Here is a 19,122-nt window from a genome sequence, read left to right as displayed (position 1 = left end):
TGCGTTAGGAAGAGCGTCATCAGCAGGTTGAGGAAGGTGATCCTTCCCCTCCCCTCTACTCGGCACTAGCGGGACTGTGTGTGGAGTGTCCAGTTTTGGGTTCCCCAAAGACAGGAAAGACATACACATACTGGAGCAAGTCCAGTGAAGGGCTGCTAAGATAAGGGAACTGAAGCATCTAACGTACAAAGAGAAGCTGAGAGAGCTGGGATTGTTTAGCTTCAAGAAGAGATGTCTAAGGGGAGATCTTACTGTTGTGTATAAAAGCCTGATGGGAGTAGAAAAGACAGTGCCAGACTCTTTTCAGTGGTACCTAGCGTAAGGACAAGAGGAAATGGACACAGCTGAGATGCAGGAAATTTAAACAAAAGAAAAACCCTTTTCACTGTGAGGGTGATAATCACCAGAACAGGTTGCCCAGAGAAGCTGTGGAATTTCCATCCTTGGAGATTTTCAAAACCCAACTGGACATGGTCCTGGGCAATGTGCTGTAGTTGACCTTGCTCTGAGTAGCACATTGGAGTAGACAATCTCCAGAGGTCCCTTCCAACCTCAATAATTCTGTGATTCGGTAGTCTAAAGGTCTAAAACTGAAACCAGCAAGACTACAGATGTGATATTTTAGAAAAGAGCTTGCAAAGAATATTTTTTCTAATTTCTGCACTTAATACGCTGCTGTTTGATAAGGCTTTTCACTTCAACTTTTTTCTTGAATTCAACCTTTCTTTTACTAGCTATTTTTAGCAATAATGGCAATAGTTTCTATTAATATATTAATGATGATTCTCTGCTTCTTTAGATTAGCAGAGCATTATGATATGACCTGTGTACTTCAAGTTGCAGTTTGAGAAATTTCCATAGGAATTCCTGGATTGAGGAACCTTTAATGTTAAAACAAAGTCTAGTAAGATGCTCATAACTAACAGCATAAAATATATAACAGAAAGAGAGAAGACAGTGTATCCTTAACCCTGCTAAGGGGCTGTCTGCAGTCCAGCGCCATTGTCCCCGTGCTTCGCTCTTCTTACAGTTGCCTGGTGTTGGCAGACTGCTTGTACTCGGGTTTGGACGACATAGTGCTGTTTGGGCATGGTGATTAGACTGAAAAAAATGCAAAACTGTTTAGAAAAAACTGTCAAAGTTCTAGAGAAGAATGTGATAACAAAACTAAAACATTTCTCTTAAGGGTATTTGAAGTGTTGGGGAAAGGATTTTCACAGCTGTAGACTGTAATTTAAATGTTACTTGATGTCAAAGAACCAAGGAATGTGAAAGTGATTAATGTACAGCTTATGTAATGATCTGCTAGCCAAAGCCTTACCAGGTTGCTACCCTGTGTTACTGGAGCTACTATCTGCTATGCTTCCTTGGTAGAGTCAGCCCCTGCTGCTACAAGGCACATGCTGTTTACAAGGTATACCTTCATGAAAATGGGACATTTTGTCCGGTTCAGAACTAGTGTTGACACTTCACATTACCGGTAGCTTAAGCACATCTTTTTCAAGACTTCAAATATTTATAAAGTCTTGGCTTGCAATTCTCATTTTTAGAAAGGTCTTAGCTGGAGCTAGTGATTGCATGGAAAGTACACTGTGAAGGGAGGGAGGGCCCTGAGTAAGAAGGTTAAGAGGAGTTCTAGAAGCAGAGTCCTTAAAAACTTGTCTGTGTTTATGGATAACCAAAATAGCTGTAATAGCACTGTTGGGGTATGTATAAAGCATCTTATAGGTAGTCATATAATGTATTTGAGATAAGAAATCAGAATCCAAAGGAAGGATTTGAAGATGACGACCTGGATTGATTGTCACACCTGAACTTCCAAAGTAACTAGAGGTTGAATAAATTCTGGAAGGTTTTCATATGGCTTTTTAAGCAAAATTCTAACGTGGCCACAATCCCTTGAATGACTGACAAGCAGTAGTTCTAGCATCAGTACTGAGTCAAATCTTAGGAGAAGATAAGAGTTCACAAGCTTCAGGAAAGAAGTCTGGAATAGCTCTATGCTACCAATAATGATCTTTTCGGCTAGAAAGTGAAATGTATCAATTCCTATTATTTAAGATTTTGCATTGGTCTATTTTAGTACATCTTTATCAAAGTCTGAGACTATATGGTATCCTTCCATGGCTTTTGTCTTTAACGAAAGATGTTATATAACTAAAAGGCCACCAGTGAAACCTCTAAACTGTAGTTAGTCTCTGGAAAGGAGTTGCTCATCAACATACTTAAGCCAAGCAAAACAATAAAATCTAGCTTGACTAATGTGCTTATGCAAAGGAAAATATCAACTGGATGTCACTAATACTTCAAGCAGATATTTGTCTATGCATGCAACACCTTCACTGGCTTCTGTGATTATTCTTTTACTTAGGTTGGCATGGCAGATTCAGTACCTCTAAGAGTGGATTCTCTTAGTGCATCAGTGATAGATGTCCAAGTGCACTCATGTAGATAATGAGTCTGCATGCTACAATGAGTTTGTATGAGAAGGCAGAAGCCAGGCTGTTTGGCTGCAGGTTTAATAAAACAAATAATAGTATCTCTCCTAGTATGCTGCATCTACAAGTAATGTCCCATATGCTGTATGGATTACAAGGTACTGTTTTATAACCACTTTTAAAGGGACATTCGGAAGCTTCTGAAGACTTTTTGCTGCAGCATTTTCTATTGACAAACGTAATTAAGTATCTATACATCATCTTGATAGAATATTGCAATCAGTTACAATTAGCTTGGTAATTGCTCAGATAATCCTCTTCAGAAAGAATGTGTTAATGAAAGAGGTTCCTGTTTTAACCCTAATAATACAAGCTGGAATGTGTGTTATCTGCTGGATTGCTATTTGAAGCGGATGCCGTAAATTCTTGCAGGAAAATCAGTGATAATCATTATGCCATTTTAAGGAGGTACCAGTTCCACCTCAGAAGCTCATAGGAAACAAAATCCAGAAAATTTGATCCAAGATAAGAACATATGTTGGTCCTGAAATGCTTCTCGTAAATCCAGATTTTGAGTGACTAATACAGGGGACACAAGTTTCAAAAGCCTGTTTGTCTATGTGACCTTTATTTATTTATTGTTTCGTACGTCTGTGAAATTAATCTTAGAATTTTGAGATGCTTTTGACAGGGAATTGATAAGAAAAATATTTACACTGTGGTGGTGTATAGTTGTTCCTGATGAAGATAATTGATTCCAGATGTGGAGATCCAAACACAGCTGAAATGGATTTGATAGTAACCTTAAAGGGATTATAATCAGTTGGCTCCCTGCCATGTGCAATAGTGACTGCTATGCAAGTTGCTGAAGATAGTGAAATTACAATTTGGTTAAGAGGTGTTTTAAAAGAGGTGGCTTCTCATTTAAAGTAGGGGTAATTTCGGCACAGTGCAGTATGTGACTTCTGGCATTTTAAGTAGGCAAGCAGTCCAGGAGGTTATAAAACTTCAGCAGACTTTTTTTTGGATAAACTTTGCTTTACTTAGAATTGGTTCTCAAGAGTTAAATTCCACACTTAGATTTTGCTTTGTGCAATTTCAAGTTTAACTCTAAAAATACAATAAAAGCAAAACTGTTATGTAACAACTCTCTGAAGAAGTGCACTTTTTGCGGCAAGTTTGTTACAAGGCCAAAGTAGCAACTGATAATTTAGTTGCGCTATCTGAAAATTTGCCTTTATGAATGTTTTCCATCTACTGGCTCATTTTGTCACTATAAATAGGTTTTCATGGGTTTAGAAATAATTTTTATTTCTAAAAAATAAAAAGATATCAGTCTTGCTTTCTTAATAGGAAAGGGTATCTATATTATGAGGAAGGTAAATGGAATTTGTAAATCTTGATTTCTGTTTTATTCAATCTGGATTACATGATTTGCTTTGTCACTGTATAAGAAGTATAGTTTGTAAGTGCAATTTTCACAGTTTGAATTAATATTGAATATATACAAGCTCAAATTTGACTCAGACTTGGCTCCAAGTTTTGCTTTCTGTCACTCGCAGAATTCTCTTTGGTATTAGTAGAATGAAATTCTGTCCCTCAAAAGTTTTGAGCTGTTACTTTAATCTGGTGTTAAAAATGAGGTAATTTGTTTTATCTAACATATTAAGAGCTTTAACTGGAGAAAATATTAACTGTTTGAGATCTCACCTGCAAGCTGTTTTCTTCCCTGTCCCAATTTCTTATGCAAATATCTTGAAAAGCAAACTTATTGTCGACACTTAGTAATCAAACTAAATACAAGAGCAGGCTCATCCAACCATATCTCAAAGTAGTGAATGTTTCTAAGGGTTTATAAGGCTAAAATAAATCTAATTGAAATTTTTATATGGCTTAACTTCAATAGATGTTTTACTGAAAAAATGATTGGTATATTGTTGCATATTTCCTCCATGCTACCAGTTTACATAAACTTCAAGGAGAGAAAAAAAAGATTAATGCTCTGTCTTATGGAGAAATGGTAACTAAATATCATCAAGGTCTAATAATATAAGTACATTAAAGCTACATTTAAAGTAGTCATTCAAGTAGTTGGAGCCAATCTTTTTGTTAATTGTGTACTTTAGAAGGTAAACTTTTTGACCTGTAAAGCAAAATTAATTGTTGAAAGCTTATGATTCTGACAGAAGTCATTTTTATCCTGCAATAATTTTACTTAGGGGGGAAATTTGGTAAAATATTACTAGTGCATTTATGACCTGATATTATTGACCTTAACTGACTGTTCTGTAAGGACTTGGTGCCAATACTAAGAAACAGTGAAAATGAGCACAATCAAAATACTTGTTGACCTTGTTCCCTATGTCATAGCCATCTCCTTGCAGGTTTGGGGGTCTAGTCCTAAAAACAGAAGCACAGAAAAAGCCATAAAAGTGTAACACATCCCATCCTTCCTGAGCAGATGAATGCAGTTTCTCTAGTGAACGGTTTTTGACTATATTCTTGAGTATATTCTGATAAATACTAAATCTCTATGTTGGAAGAAATAGCAAATAAATATCTTGTTTTGCTAAATTAGTTTGAGGAAACATGTAAGGTCAAAACAGAGTGATATACCAAATAAAAACTTTCACACAAAAATATCACACACGCAACTTCACAAATATTATTCCTCGTGTTCTCTGCAGCTGCAAAAGTTGATGTGTTCATCAGGATTTCAGATGTGAGCAATACCTAGTTAGAAAAGCCTCAGTATTATTATATTTTAGAAGTCCAAATAAATAGCGGAACTGTATTTATTATCCTAATCTCCAAATTTGCACATTTGTGGCTGCTTTCCTGACAGGATGTTTTGGAGGACAGTGTGTCCCTCCCGTTAGGTCAGGGCAGGACGGGAACAGCTCTCCATCCTTAAGATGTGGAGCCATTTTAAACAACGATGCACCTTTGGTTTGTAATTGTCTGAGGAGAAGACTGACACCAGCTCGAACACTTCCTCGTATTGTTGTTTACTCAGAACCACGTCACTGCGAAGGGCTCAAATCTTTACAAAGTCCATGTTGTAATCGGGAACGTGTGCAGAGCTGTCTTTTATAAAAGCTGGATTTCTCTAAGAACTTTGTACTCTGTTTAAAGCTCTACCCTTGGCTTGTACATACAGTTTAGCAGGTTGTTTTACTCCATGTAAAACAGCCATTTAAAATGTAGCAAGATAAATGCTGAGGTTTCTTTCAGATCACGAATTGTAATTTAGACCTTTCATATCTATCTAGTCTGACTAATAAGCAACTTTATAGTTGCTTTTTAGCTCTTGATGTATAAGACCAATACTAGAATACAGTTCTTCAAGGAATTAGGCAGCAGTGTGAATTTACAAAGAATTGAAGCATTATGTGTTGGAGAATGGCAGACTTAGAGGGCCTGGGGTGGGTTTTGGTTTATTTGTTTACTTATTTATTTATTTTTTAATTGCAGCTATGTCTTCCCATGCTGAAACTCTCACAATGGACTCACTACTACTGCGAATCCCCTGTCTTTTGCCTTTATGGGGATGTGAGCTGGTGCCAAGCAAGCACTGCTTGTGGATTATTTGGATTAATACTGCTGATTTTCTAGATTTTCCAATTTGAAGGAGTGTCACTAATTTAATTTCAGTGACATAGATGTAAAACTTCAGGAACTACTTGACATAAGGAATGTGGGGGAATCGTGCTAGCTGTTCAAGATCAGATTTATTTTCTCAGTAGTCTACACATTAAATTCTGAACCAGAAGTTAATTTGGAAAAAAAAATAGTTTTTCTCGGTATAGCGTTCTCTTATGGGGGTGCTGGACCAGAAGATCTGTCTTCAAAAAAAGCTAAATCCCATTTTGCCTATGGCAGTAATAACAGGCTTTCAGATTAGTACAAAGGAGCTGTCTTTGTAAATCAAAATGAAATCATGATTTATTTTATTTGTTTTTAAGATCTGTGTGTAAATCTGGTCTCTGATTACAAGTAAAGGAGCTGCCAGGATATTTAATACAATGGTGTGATAAGTGGCTAGCTCTTTTGGGAGGGGGGATGGGATTGAATGTCACTTTTTGTAAGAGCTTAGGTTTTTCATGTTAAAAAAGAACAGCTACTCTATTCAGGCAGTAGGATCTATTGACTAAAATGTCCTTTGAAATATAAAACTGAATCATTGTTGATACAAAACTGTAGACTTGCTTCAAGGTAAAAGCTTTAAGTACTGATCCTTACTAGAAGTTTAGGATTTTAGAAAGGGGTTAACTTGCAGAAAGCTTCATGCCAATTTAAGCTAAATGCTTAGACTTCTAATGGAAAAACTATGCAGAAATCAGTAGCAGCTAGAAATTTCATCAGAGATGATCATTATTTTGTAAGTGATTCTAGATAAACTAGATACAATTTTTGTGCACTCATGGCTGCTGTAAGCAAATCTTTTCCCTTTAAAGGAAAATAGGAAAAAGATAGGGAAGAAACCATGGGAGGCCGGGTGGATAAGCTATTTAGATTAGTTTTAATATTCACAGCATAGTGGCTAGCTAGAGTGTGTTGACTACTGTAGTGAAAACTCTCTATTCGTACCTTCAGGGAGATGGGGAAAAGGGATTATAGCTGTGACTTTCCTACTGAGAGGCTTTAATGTTGTTTTTTACAGGAATGAAGAGGACAATTGTCCATCACTGAGCCTTTTGGAATATAAATGTGATGTTGGCTTTCAGTTAGTGGGTTGATACTAATTTCTTTTAGCTGAGTAGTCCTTTCTTTCCACTGCTGTTTTTAGTGGAAAGGAAAATGGACATGTAAAGGAATGAATTCTGCTGGAGTGCAGAGTTTGCACAGAGGCAGCCTTTCCCCCGTGCGCCTGCACCGCGCGGGTTGATGGCGGTCGGTGTGGGCAGCCCACGGGTGAGTAGCTGGGACGGGAGGGCGCAGCAGGGCCTCTCCGTGAGCCGCGTGCCCTGCTCGGGGTGCTGGGCACTCCCAGCCTTTGCCTTCACTGTGAGGTGCGTGCGGTCCTAGGCCAAGTTCCTTGTAGCCCATAATCCCAGGCATGATACCTGTCTAGTTTGATTTAATTCAGATGGCATTTTTATGTCTGGATGAAGAATGAGATGACACTGTGTAACAGTCCAGCATTATTCAGCAGTGAGGGGGAATAGCTTTAGTTTACAAGTAAAGCAAGTTGCAATTCTGGCCCTAACTTTCTTTTTGCTACAAATACTAGGACTGAGAAAACAGTCCTTTTTGTTCTCTCCATAAGTATTAGAAAAAAAATCTTTAGGAGGTGAAAGTTGCATTTAACTTTTGATGATGGAGTGCATAGATCCCTATTTGTTCTGGTGACTATTTCTTTTTCCTTTATAGACAAGAAAGTGCAGTGATACATTTAGTTATTTGCTTCTCAGAGAAAAACTGTCCTGAAATATCTGTTAAGTTAATTGAAGCTATTTGTGATCTTAGGTTACTAGAATGCGCAATTTTGTACATTGCGTACCTCAAATCCGGTGTAAAATTCTTTTTTCCACATGTCTGCCTACAGGTTATTTCACTATGAGTAAATGTCTCCAAAACATAACACCTTCATATATGTTTAAATAGTAATTGATGGTGGGGGTGGGTATTTCCTGATACTTAATGATTTGGAAGAGTTAGTCATCATTGGTCAGGAAATACCAACTCCGGAATAGATTAAGTTCAGTTACCTTAAAAATGTTTTAAAGATGTTTTAGTGTCCATCTAAATGTGATATGGTGACAATATGTTCATAATGGCATCTTGTTTTAGTGTTTAAACAGAGGAAGTAATGGAATGTGGGTTCTGCCTGCTGTAAATACATCATCTTGGACTCACTACCTCTGCTTCGGCTTTTGGGAGATGCTGAGACAGGGTTGTCTAAGACTGGACTTAAACTCAGTATCATTTTAAGAATTGTTTTTGGATTCTCATATTAAAGAACAGTGTAGGGATACTTGCTACTTTCTGCCATCTCTCCTCTCCCTCCTTCCCCCTCCCCAAGCAACAACCACAATTGCAATCTATGTGTAAATTGTATAGTATACTTCAGTTTAAGTTTGAAACTGTCTTTTTGTGTTCATCAAGTTCCTTCCACTTCTCCAGTACAAGTGATAATTTGGTGAATAGCACAAGAGGAATTTTTTCTTTAGCTCTATTATGAATTTTATTATTTCCCTAATGATATTTGTATCAATGTATATTCTTCAGATTATAGATTGACTTGGTGTGTTTATGTAATTTTTCCATGCCATTGACAGAAATTTAAACCACTGATATCAGAGAAAAGTGGATGTCTTATTCTCTACATCCCACTCCACCCCACCCCACCCCACAACTCTTCTACAAATTGAAGAAGGTGCTTTTTTTGTTTATTGTACTTTCATACATAACAAAATGCTTTAGGATTGTGTTAGATTTTGACAGAAGCTTGGCAAACTTTTTTTAAGGTGAATTACTGGCCTTTAGATATGATTAAACAGAGGCCGTGATAAACTTTTGATCACTGTTTAAGAGATCTTGAAAGATAAAATACCAGGAAAACTCAGTAATGTTTCCTTTTTAATCCCATTCATCCTGCTTAGCTCAGTTTAGATAAAGATGTACCTCCTCCTTGCAGGAAAGGGTGCAGATATGATAACGCCTTTTATACCAGCCAGTAAAGTCAGTTGGTCAAATAAAATAGATGTGGGTTATACAGTAGATGGTGGATAATGATCCTAATGGCTTTGGATATGTAGAAACCCCTCCCCCCCCCCATTGATGATCTACATAAGAAATGGCTTATTATTACTGTATAGCTCCTGCATTTTTTTCTGTGATGATTTTTCAATGCTAATATTGAGAATTTGCTCAAGTGCCTGAAATTCCTGATGTGATATATCTCCTGATGTAACACTTTATTTAAAAGCACTTCCCAAATTCTTAATATATGGATATAAATTCATCGTGGTGTTTCCCTTCTGTGGACAGGTATTCAGAATTTGGAACCTGTAAAATCCTTTTCCCAGTTAACAAAAAGAAAAAGAAAAAAAAAAGGCAGATGTTGGTGGAAATTCATTACTCAGTTTGAAGATTAGACTCTGAATATTTACCTTAAAACAAGAACGAGGTATTGCATTTAACACTTATTACAAAAGATCAGTTTTGGTACAGTCTCAAGACAAAATCTTTTCTCCAGTTACAGCTATACTGGTTCTGCTGATTTGGGGCCGCATAATGCTTTCTCTTAAGCCTTGACGTGAGAAGAGGTAATCCAGAGAAATGCTCTTATCATCAAATAATTGTGTGTGTTGTGCAACTGAAAAGGGAAGGGATATTTTACAGTAAGAGTATTTAGAAGAAGAAGAATATGTGTTGTAGTTAAATTTTTTTGGCATGTAACAGTGTTTTTGTCAGTAGGGTGGTGGATGCTCTAAGTGTATGGCAGTGACATGTCCCTCTGTACTACATGGAAGTAGTACAAGCCGTTGCCTGGGAATCCTTACTCTTCTGTTCTCCTCAGTGAAGGAGGCTCTTTGCAGCCGGCTGCTCTGTGAATCTCAGATATTCTGATAAGTAGTCCCCATTCCTCTTCTAAGACGTGCATTTTATTAATTGATCTCTCTCAAACCAGTAACTTGTGGGTTACAAATGTTCTTCTGCTATCTCATCTTAGATCTTGTGATCAACAGCTTGGAACTTGTGCAGGGTTCTGCTCCTGGGCTTTTAGTCCATTTTACACACTAAGACCTCGCATGATGGAAGGAGTAAACTTATTTGTGAAAACTGGTAGAAATACAGAGGCTGAAGTACACCAATATCAAACAGTTGACTTCTTTTATAAGTATTTGTAAAATCTGGGGACATTGCATACCCCTTTCCCAGAGGCATTTAGTCCAAGGTCTAGAACAGATGTCTATTTACTCTGGTCATTAATGTCTAGGTAACTCATGATGAATGATTATCTGTTTAAAAAAGAAAATCCACTTACCTTTGTAATTTTTTAATCAAGGCTGATTTGAAGAATTCTGGGAATGACTTCCTGAATTCTACTGTCTCAGTCTCCCTGTTGCCTTTTGGCTCCCTTCCTTCTCAGGAAAAGATTTTTCCAGTGAAAAGGTGGTGAATTTTTCCAGCAATACTCTTGTTAAAGATGTATATTGGGACTTAACTGGTGTAATTGTAGGCCTTTATGCTGCCATTAACTGTTGCTCTTCCTTTGGGGTAATCTGAGACTTCCTGCTGGGGAGGCTTAAAACTACCGTATTAGAATACCCAGCTATCCTTTCCTCTGCACGGTTGCATGTTAATACCTGTATTTTTGTAGGTGCGTGCTGAACAGTAAAATAGCTTATGGTATGATGAAATTGGATATCACAGATGAAAGAAAGGTTTATGAATAACACCTGATTCAGAACTAATTTTACTCAACTACGTGAGAGCTGATTTATGTTTCATCTGTAAATGACCCTGCTACCTGCCAGTTGTTTTTGGAAGTTTTCTTTGGTTATCAGCGAGCGCAGCTGAGGTTTGCAAAGGCTTGCTCATGACCTGAGGATGGAGAGGGCAATGAGCTATTTACTATAGAGAACAAGTAACCTGAAGTGGCCCATCCCACTGGTGCCATTGATTAGGCTATGCAAAAAGGCCATTGAAGGCCTTCAGATGAGAACTCTTATTGCCAGCTAAATTTCCATTCTCCATTACAGAAGGATGGAGTTTATCTTCAAAGTAAAAATAAAAGTTGTAATAGATTTTCTTTCTAATTTTATGTAGACAATGTAGATGTTACTATTGGAGGAATGTAATGAATGGGAGTAACCCATGGATTCAATAGAATCCGTGAATCCAATGAATGGCATGGACAGGATCCAATTCAGTAGGATCCAGAATTTAAGCTGTGTTAGTTTTAATAGCAACATATGGATACTGTTTCTGACAGAGAGGTCCTAACGCACTACACAGCAATCCGTATGGTGATCTAACTGGGAATAATTATCCATAATCTTTCAAGGATTGTTGTATGATTGTAATAGTCTCTTACAAAATGTTTGCTCGTGATTCAGGTGTCTTAAAACTGATACAGATGCTACCAAAATCTATTTAAAAAACAGACAGCTGAAGATGACTTCATTTTGTGTCTCCCATGGTATCTTGTAGAGATCTGAGTTAGGTATCTAGGACATAGCTTTTAGTTTGACCTGAGGCCATGTCCAATTTGCTGAGGTTTCCCAGAAACATTTCTGCCTACTTGACCCAGAATGAAGACTGTTAAGGCCCTTCCTGTTGTGTGTCACTTTTGAATACTTATGTTCACCACATGTGGGTGGTGTAGAGAATTTGTAGGGAGTGTCTCAGAGTAGTCTGTCTAATGTGCTGCATGTCATAGCTACATTCTTGCTTTATGCTGTATCTGTTACAGAGGTTTACCTTTTTATGGTGTGAATTTTAAAGAATTATATTATCTGAATTTATTTGTGCATAGTGTAACTGGCCAAGTCTGTGCGTGGGAAACTCAGTGGACTTATTACAACAACAGACACTTTTCAAATGGTAAGTTAAGTACTATAGAAATCTATACTTAATTCTATAGGTAGAAGTGAGTGTTTCATGCGGGGCTTTTCTTTTTAAATCCTGGATATACTGGATTGAAATTATTATGGGAGATATCTCTTAGCACTTCTGATTGAATTAGATAGAGCAAGGTACTCTGACTTTTATTTTCCTCTTTGCAATGCAGTGTCGTTCCGCTTTCTTTGAACAATAGAACAGTATGTTTATTCCCTGATCTACGTTTGTGAACTTCCCCTTCATTTCTTAAATTTAACACTGTATCTTTTTAACTTAAAATTTTGGGGAGTTTTGAAATTTGAGAGATTCTGTGACACATTGTAAATAAATTACTGGGCATCTTCAATAATCCCTGTCTTAAAGTGCATCCTAATGTACCTGGGGACATCATGTAGAAATGCTTTCAAAGTTCTCAAACTCATCTCTACTAAAAAAAACTTTAGATTTAGTGAGATCATTAAATTACATTTATAAATTTACTCATTGTGGGAATCTTTAGCAATTTACAAAAGATTCAGAAAGCCAGTTCCTTTTATTGCTCTGCTGAAGCAAGTCGAACCTTTGAAAGGTATTAAACATCATCGTTTCTTACATTGCAGTTAGAGCAATTTTGAATGTTTCGGTAGTTATACACTTGAAGACTTGAGCCTTGCTTGAATTTCCTTTTGACCATCATGGAACATAGTGAATAAGCTGATCCATAATGCTATTAATATTCAAATTTCTACTCAAAATCCATTTCTTCTATGATGCCTCTAAATAGTTAGGCACCTTAAAGGTAGATAAGGTGCCAGCTAAGAAGGGCTATGCTAACTCTGAAGTAATTCTGTTTTAGTCCTTGTTTCTTTACATTTTTCTCTTCAGACCTAAGACATAATGCATACCAAAGCACATTGGCTGCTTCCGTAATCCATGGGTAACTACATCTTCCCTCTCAGTTTGCTCTTCCCACTCCCCAAGTACCTGTGTGAAGGAGAATTAGGGCCACAGGACTTGGTTCTGATTTTGCACCAGAGTGAGCATGAATTAACTTTATGTAATGTGCATCAACGTGGGATGCTTAGGTTTTGCAGGAGTGCCCGGTCTCCTTCCTTGCTGGTGTGGCTGTTCTCTTAGAGTCCGGTTTCTCTGAATAGAAACTCCAGAAGGGGAGTTCTACCAAGAACTTCACATGCTGGAACTATTTTTATCTTACCGACATTACCATTTCTGTGTGTAATATAATATTCTTATCCAGCAGGAAATACACCTTCCTACTGTAATATAATATTCTTATCCAGCAGGAAATACACCTTCCTACTGTGAACTCCAAGACTATCTAATATTTTAGGAATGCATATTGACCTTCTTTCCAACATCAGGGAAATTGGTATGTCAGGTATCCTTGTTCCACAAAATTCCCTCCACACAAAGCTTGCATTAGATGTCCTGATTCTTGTGAAATGTAAGGGTTTTTTTGTTTGTTTTTACCTATTCAGATTTTAATTGTTGCATGAATCTAAGGTGACCTCTAGAAAAGGGCCTTAACAGTTAGAAAATTTACAAAAATCCTTTTTAGTAGAAAAATCACTTAACTACAGGGAATGTTTTGAAAAGTAAAAATATTATTGGTAGAACAGCATCCCCTCCCTCTCCCAAAACAATTAATAATAAAAAAGTGGCTAGGCAAAAACTGGAGCAGATTGCATGTATGTTTATCTATGAAGCTGATCTTAAGCATGGACAGATTTTAAGTATGTTCTGACAAGTTGATCTACCTGAATAATAATATCATTCAAATCTTTTGGGTCTTTTGCCCTATTAAATAATGAGAAAGGATGCAATTGGTTTAACTGATCAGTACTGGTGTCCAAATCAAGATTTAACTCATGCTGTTTGAAAAGCTGAAACGCTTTAAGATTGAACTCAATTATTTTGGAAATAACTGCTAGAGTAGTGGGTGTGTATTCAATCTGAGTGCTTTATCAGGTTAGTAACCTATGTTAGGATTGCTCCCTGCAGAAGTGGGGTTGAAAGGAGATGGAGCAACTGCTAATCTTACAGCCCCCCTCTGAGACAGAGCGCAGAGCATGCCCTTTGCTGCAGAATGGGGTTTGCCGTACAAAACTCAGCCTTCAGGAGAGGCTGCTGGTGCTCCTCCCGCCTAGCCCAGCGTTATGTCAGACATGCATATGTGTTCTGTCTTTATCCTTATGTCTTAGGTTACAAAGCAGTTTGCCACCAGGTGATGCCTTTTTCACAAATGTTATTTGCTCAGATAAATTCAGCAGCCAGGTATGCAAGTGTAATATAAGGGGAATTTTTTCCATAGCATTAACACCTGATTTCTTCTACAGCCTTATCTGCCTCTTGTTCTGTTTTCATGCAAATTCAGAGTGAACTGGCTGTATGCCTTAAAATAGACCACTTCCTGAATCTTCTCTTCTGCCTTAATTTTTTATTACTGTAACTCTACCCTACGTGTAATTATAGTTTGGGTCTCTTACATATAGCTCCAATCTCCTCCAATATCTACACAATTAGATATTTATAGCTAACCAGCCTAAATATATAATTCCTGTGGCGAGAAACTGATTCTGTGCATATTGTGATTCCTTTTGCGCCCAGATCAGTGAACAACTGTTGAATTTTGGCATGCATTGCATTCCTGGGTGTGGTTATAGAACAACCCAAGATAGCCTCGGTTATCTTGGCTTTGTTACAACAATCAGTCACAGTTTAGAGGTTCACATTGTAGGTTATGAAAAGCATTTCACTCCAGAATGTGAAATTATTTTGTCACCTTAATCTTTATTTGTTTTATAAGATTTAAGGGAGAGAAGTTAAATGAGTAATAAGAAAGACCCCTTGCAGTTCAAAAACTTACTACATTTTTTAAATATTGTGAGTCATGGAACCAAAATTTTTGTCTTAGATATAATTGTAGTTGCTTTTCAGCTTCAGGGTTTAGGATTCTGGTATGCTGAATTTCATCCTATTTATTGTGCTATAGATTCAGAATTAAAGAGGTTTGATCCTGTAATATTAGTAAGTGATATTCTACTTTCAACGAATACGACTGTAACGTTTAACGTTGAGAAGGTTCTAAAATGCATGTTGCCTGACCAGCGCAAAACTCAACTATGAATCAAGGTTGAAGCCAGAAGGACTAAAAAGGGGAAACAAAATGAGGAATGAGCATGGAAAAAGAAAACCATGGGAACTGTCAAACATGACGCATGGGCTGCAGCCCCCTTCTTGTCACAAGGAACTTCCAACAAGCAGCTCGAGTAAGAGTGTACTGGAAACTGTTGTCACTTAGTAGTGTTGGCATCACTCAAACTCAAGACTTGCAAAGGCTAGGAAAATTACTGTCGGTTTGTATTGTCAAACACTGTACACTTTATATAAATGTTTCTTTATAATCTATGTATAAACAATGCTGGTCAGCTTCCAGTGGTCTTACATTTCATGAAAGAGAGAGAGAGAGACAGGGAAGAAGAAAACCTGATTTTTGCAATTACAGTGTTTTTCTTTTTAGTATATTTTAACATAGTATTATGAGAGACTTCTGTATGGGTATTTTCAGATGTGAGTTCATCTTACTGTGAGGAAGTCTTCTGTGATATTCCACATTTGTTTCCTCTCTTAGGCAATAAGAATATAAAACTCCCATTAAGAACTCTGAATTTGTTCAAATAGTTCAGCTCTTCAATAACAGAAAAGATTGAGTCACTAAACTAAGTTGGTCTTGCAAATTCTTATGTCAGATGTCTTGCAGTTTGATAAATTTCATTGAAGAACCCTTACTTGTGTTAAAAATGTTGAGTGTAAATAACTGAAGAGCATGTTACTGCATGAAAGAATGATCTTTTTTGGTAATGTTTGTGAGTTCATTTGCCCACTTGCCTAACCACTGGAAAAAGTCAATTTGGCATAATTCCTAAATATGCTTTGTGTGAAATTTGAGGGAAGGTGGTTTGTGGCTTCCAACAGTACTTTTCAGATGCATATAATTCAAATGCCTGTAGTCAGTTGCAAAATTTTACTGTCATGAGGCTAAATTGGCCAAAAAAACATATTCTTAATGGCTACTTGGCTTTTTTCCTCCTAATTTATACCAGTTCCATGATGCTGCTCTTTCTGAGTAGGAATTCAACTTCTCAGTCTTGATACTGGGAAAATAGTGTGATTAAAATCTGTGCTTACATTTAGATGTGTTCAGCATCTCTCTGTCTACAATGGTAAGCTAAGCTGCTATAAATGTCAAAAGGAACCTATTATAGTGAGATGAGGAGTTCTGCAGTTCTCATTTGAGAACTTTTTCCTTGTCCAGAAAAAAAAAAGCTACTGGAGGATAACATTGCCTTTAGTAGTAGTAGTTGTCTTTACGCTGTGATGTACACAGCACTAGAAGACTACAGGTGAGATGCTGTTGTGCAGATGAACTCGGGAGAAGTTCCCAAAGTAGCAGCTGGGCACAAAACTCAGACATGTAACTATGTCTTCAAGTTCAGGATGATGCTCCAGCAGTTAGCCTGGATGGAGCGTCCCCACTAAAACCAACCGTGTGTTCGAGCTGAGAACATAAAAAACAAACCATAGGCAGAATAGGAGGATGGCAGTGTAAGATAGATAAGTGGCACCTGATAGAAGATCATACTTTGATGCAATGAAATTTATCCTTTAAGGAATAATGTGAGGTGTTTGCACCAGCCCATCAGTGCTAGGAAGTGTAGGTAGGGAGATCCTGCCAATTCAGATGTGGACAACCTGTGGTTTGACTGTTAGTACTTTGGTGATGCACGTCTGCAAGACAGTAGTTGCTGTGATTTGACCACAGGTGAAGATTGCTAGTGCTACTAGAAGAATGGTGCCATTTCAGTGGACTTTCTAAATTCTGCCAAGTGCACTAATGTTTTCTGGCCAAGTAGTATGTATGGCTTTGGAAACCTAGAAGGGATGTAAGATAATGCTTGGTCCCTCAGGGACTGTGGTCAGGATCCACTCTTGTGGAGCTTGTCCACAAGAATGCATTATACCAGCTTATTAGGAGATCTGATTTTCCCGGAGTGGAAAAACCTGGCTTTTTATTTCAATCCAGTACCATGTCCCTGGTTATCTATTTGCTTCCCCAGCTCGTAAGTTCCATTCCTGTGAATGTAAAAAGATAAGGTAAGGTTTAATGCACGCTGAATTGTAGGATAATGGAGGAATGTATTCTTAATTCCACGTGAAGGAAGGTGGTGTTGTCTCCCGCATAATTTTAATGCCATTCCGAATGGTGGTATCCATGTTATCAATGTTTTATACACTGCCTAACATATGAAGGACACATTCTAGCAGGAGTAGATTATTTTTTATGATTTATAGATTTAGAAGAGCAAGTCAGAGGGCACTGCTGAGAATCGTGATATGTATATGAAGTAGTTTTGCTAAGTCACCTGGCAGAATAATTGAGTTAGTTCAAGGTACTGGTGACTAAGCAGACAGAGTGAATAGTCATTCGTGAAGATAACACAGCTGTGATTTTTAGTTTGCTATGAATCTGGCAGGATAATATGCTGCCAATAATCTGGTACCCTTTGCACCTACACCCCATCAAGCCTGCCCTGCTGCTGAGTGCTAGCTGTTAAATTGCTGGCATTTTTAGACTGCTTCCCTGTTGATCCTGTCTTCTGTTTCCAAGATCAGTTGCCATGCACAGAAGCAGCTGTCTTCTGCAGAAGCTAGGCAATGCATTGCTGTCTTGGTGCTGAAAACAGGGCATGTCATTCTCTCTCCCCACCTGGACAGCAGCAGCGTGGTTTCCTACTTGCCCAGACTGTAGAGCTCATACTGCTTCTGTGTCAAGGTTGTTAATACCAGGGATGGAATATGCTGCCTGCCACTGCAGTCATCTGTTGGCAGCAAAGTGCGACATGGCAATGGAAGAACCTGAGAAAGTTATTCAGAAGAAAATCCTGAAAGCAGTGGCTGAGTTGCTTTGATCTGCTGCTTGCTGTGTGTCTCGTTTTGAAGAGAGTGGCTGGTGGCAGTGTGCTGTGCTGCAAACATGGAAGGACCACCAGCGGGTGCAGAATTTCAGGACCACCAGGTGACATTTCTGGAGTTCTGTGCTGAGCTCGAAGCTTCGTTCGTTGCTCCAATGAACATGAGTCCCAGTGAGAATGAAGACAATTTTCCTTGTTTCCTGTTGGACTCTTGTTCCTTTGACAAGCAGTTCGCAGTTGGGAAGATGACAGCTGTTTGTATGGTTCAAGAGGTTACAGCAGCCGCACGACTTTTCAGCATATGTTACTTCGGCGCAGTGCGTTTTTTGGCACTCTCTCTCCTTCTCCCACTAAGTTCTGAACTGTGCAGGAAGCTCTGCATGTTGCAGTAGATGATTATAGCTGCTTTCCTGTAGTAACCAACAGCTGGTTTAGCAAGGTGAGAGCCATCCGTGATTTTCACAAGCCTAGCGTGACATGCCGTTCAGTCAAACGGGTGTGCTCACAAGGACTGTCAACCTCAGCAGAGCTGCTGTATCGCTGCTGTTCTTGCAGCCTTGCCTACGCTCTGTTACTGATTCGTGGGCAGCCTGAGCATCCTTGGGAGGACATCAGCTGCTGCCTGGCTGTGGCATATGTGTAGCCATCTGAAAGAGAGATGGAAGTGTGATCCCTCATGCTCAGACTCTAATAAGATTTTTGCAGTTTATTAACAGGATCCTGTTTTGCTTGAGATTGTGTCAGGAACAAGAGAAGTAATTTCTATGCCAGTAACATAGCTTAATGTGAGGACAGCATTAGGGAGCTGTATTTAATGGACCTCTGCAGTTCAGTGTGATATTAATACAGAATTTTCTTGTTGGAGTTGAACAACAGAAACGAGAGCTCAAGGAGCTCGTTATTCAAAAAACTTTAAATTTCATTGGAAGCAGGTTTTATGGATTAATTAAGCCCTGTTTTGGTTTTTAATTAACATAACACTGCATTTAGAGTGTATTTTGTCTTAATGTGATCACGCTGAAATTGCATTAGCTTTTTATGAGATAGTGAAATCTTACCATAACTCAGTTCTTCCTTTTCTGGGAGGTATATTTTTTATTCAGCATCCTCCACTTAAAACATTCATCTGGGTTCCTCAA

At 38.1% G+C, this 19,122-nt stretch overlaps 1 protein-coding gene across 9 annotated transcripts in view; it reads left to right on the top strand.

Moving 5' to 3' along the window:
- Nucleotides 1–19,122, top strand: part of NUMB (NUMB endocytic adaptor protein) — a 101,090-nt gene that overhangs the window by 30,964 nt on the left and 51,004 nt on the right. Inside the window, exon 1 of one of the 9 annotated variants that reach the window (XM_026095810.2) lies at nucleotides 11,879–11,993. The exons of the other annotated variants lie outside the window; for them this stretch is intronic. The gene's annotated coding sequence lies outside the window, so the exon portion shown is untranslated. Of the gene's footprint in view, nucleotides 1–11,878; nucleotides 11,994–19,122 lie in introns of those variants that run through there. 9 annotated transcript variants of the gene reach the window in all.

Source organism: Dromaius novaehollandiae, chromosome 5, assembly GCF_036370855.1.
Source record: "Dromaius novaehollandiae isolate bDroNov1 chromosome 5, bDroNov1.hap1, whole genome shotgun sequence".
In the NCBI taxonomy this organism is placed as follows: domain Eukaryota; kingdom Metazoa; phylum Chordata; class Aves; order Casuariiformes; family Dromaiidae; genus Dromaius; species Dromaius novaehollandiae.
Note: the sequence above shows the minus strand (reverse complement) of the source record. Positions and strands in the feature narration are given on the sequence as shown.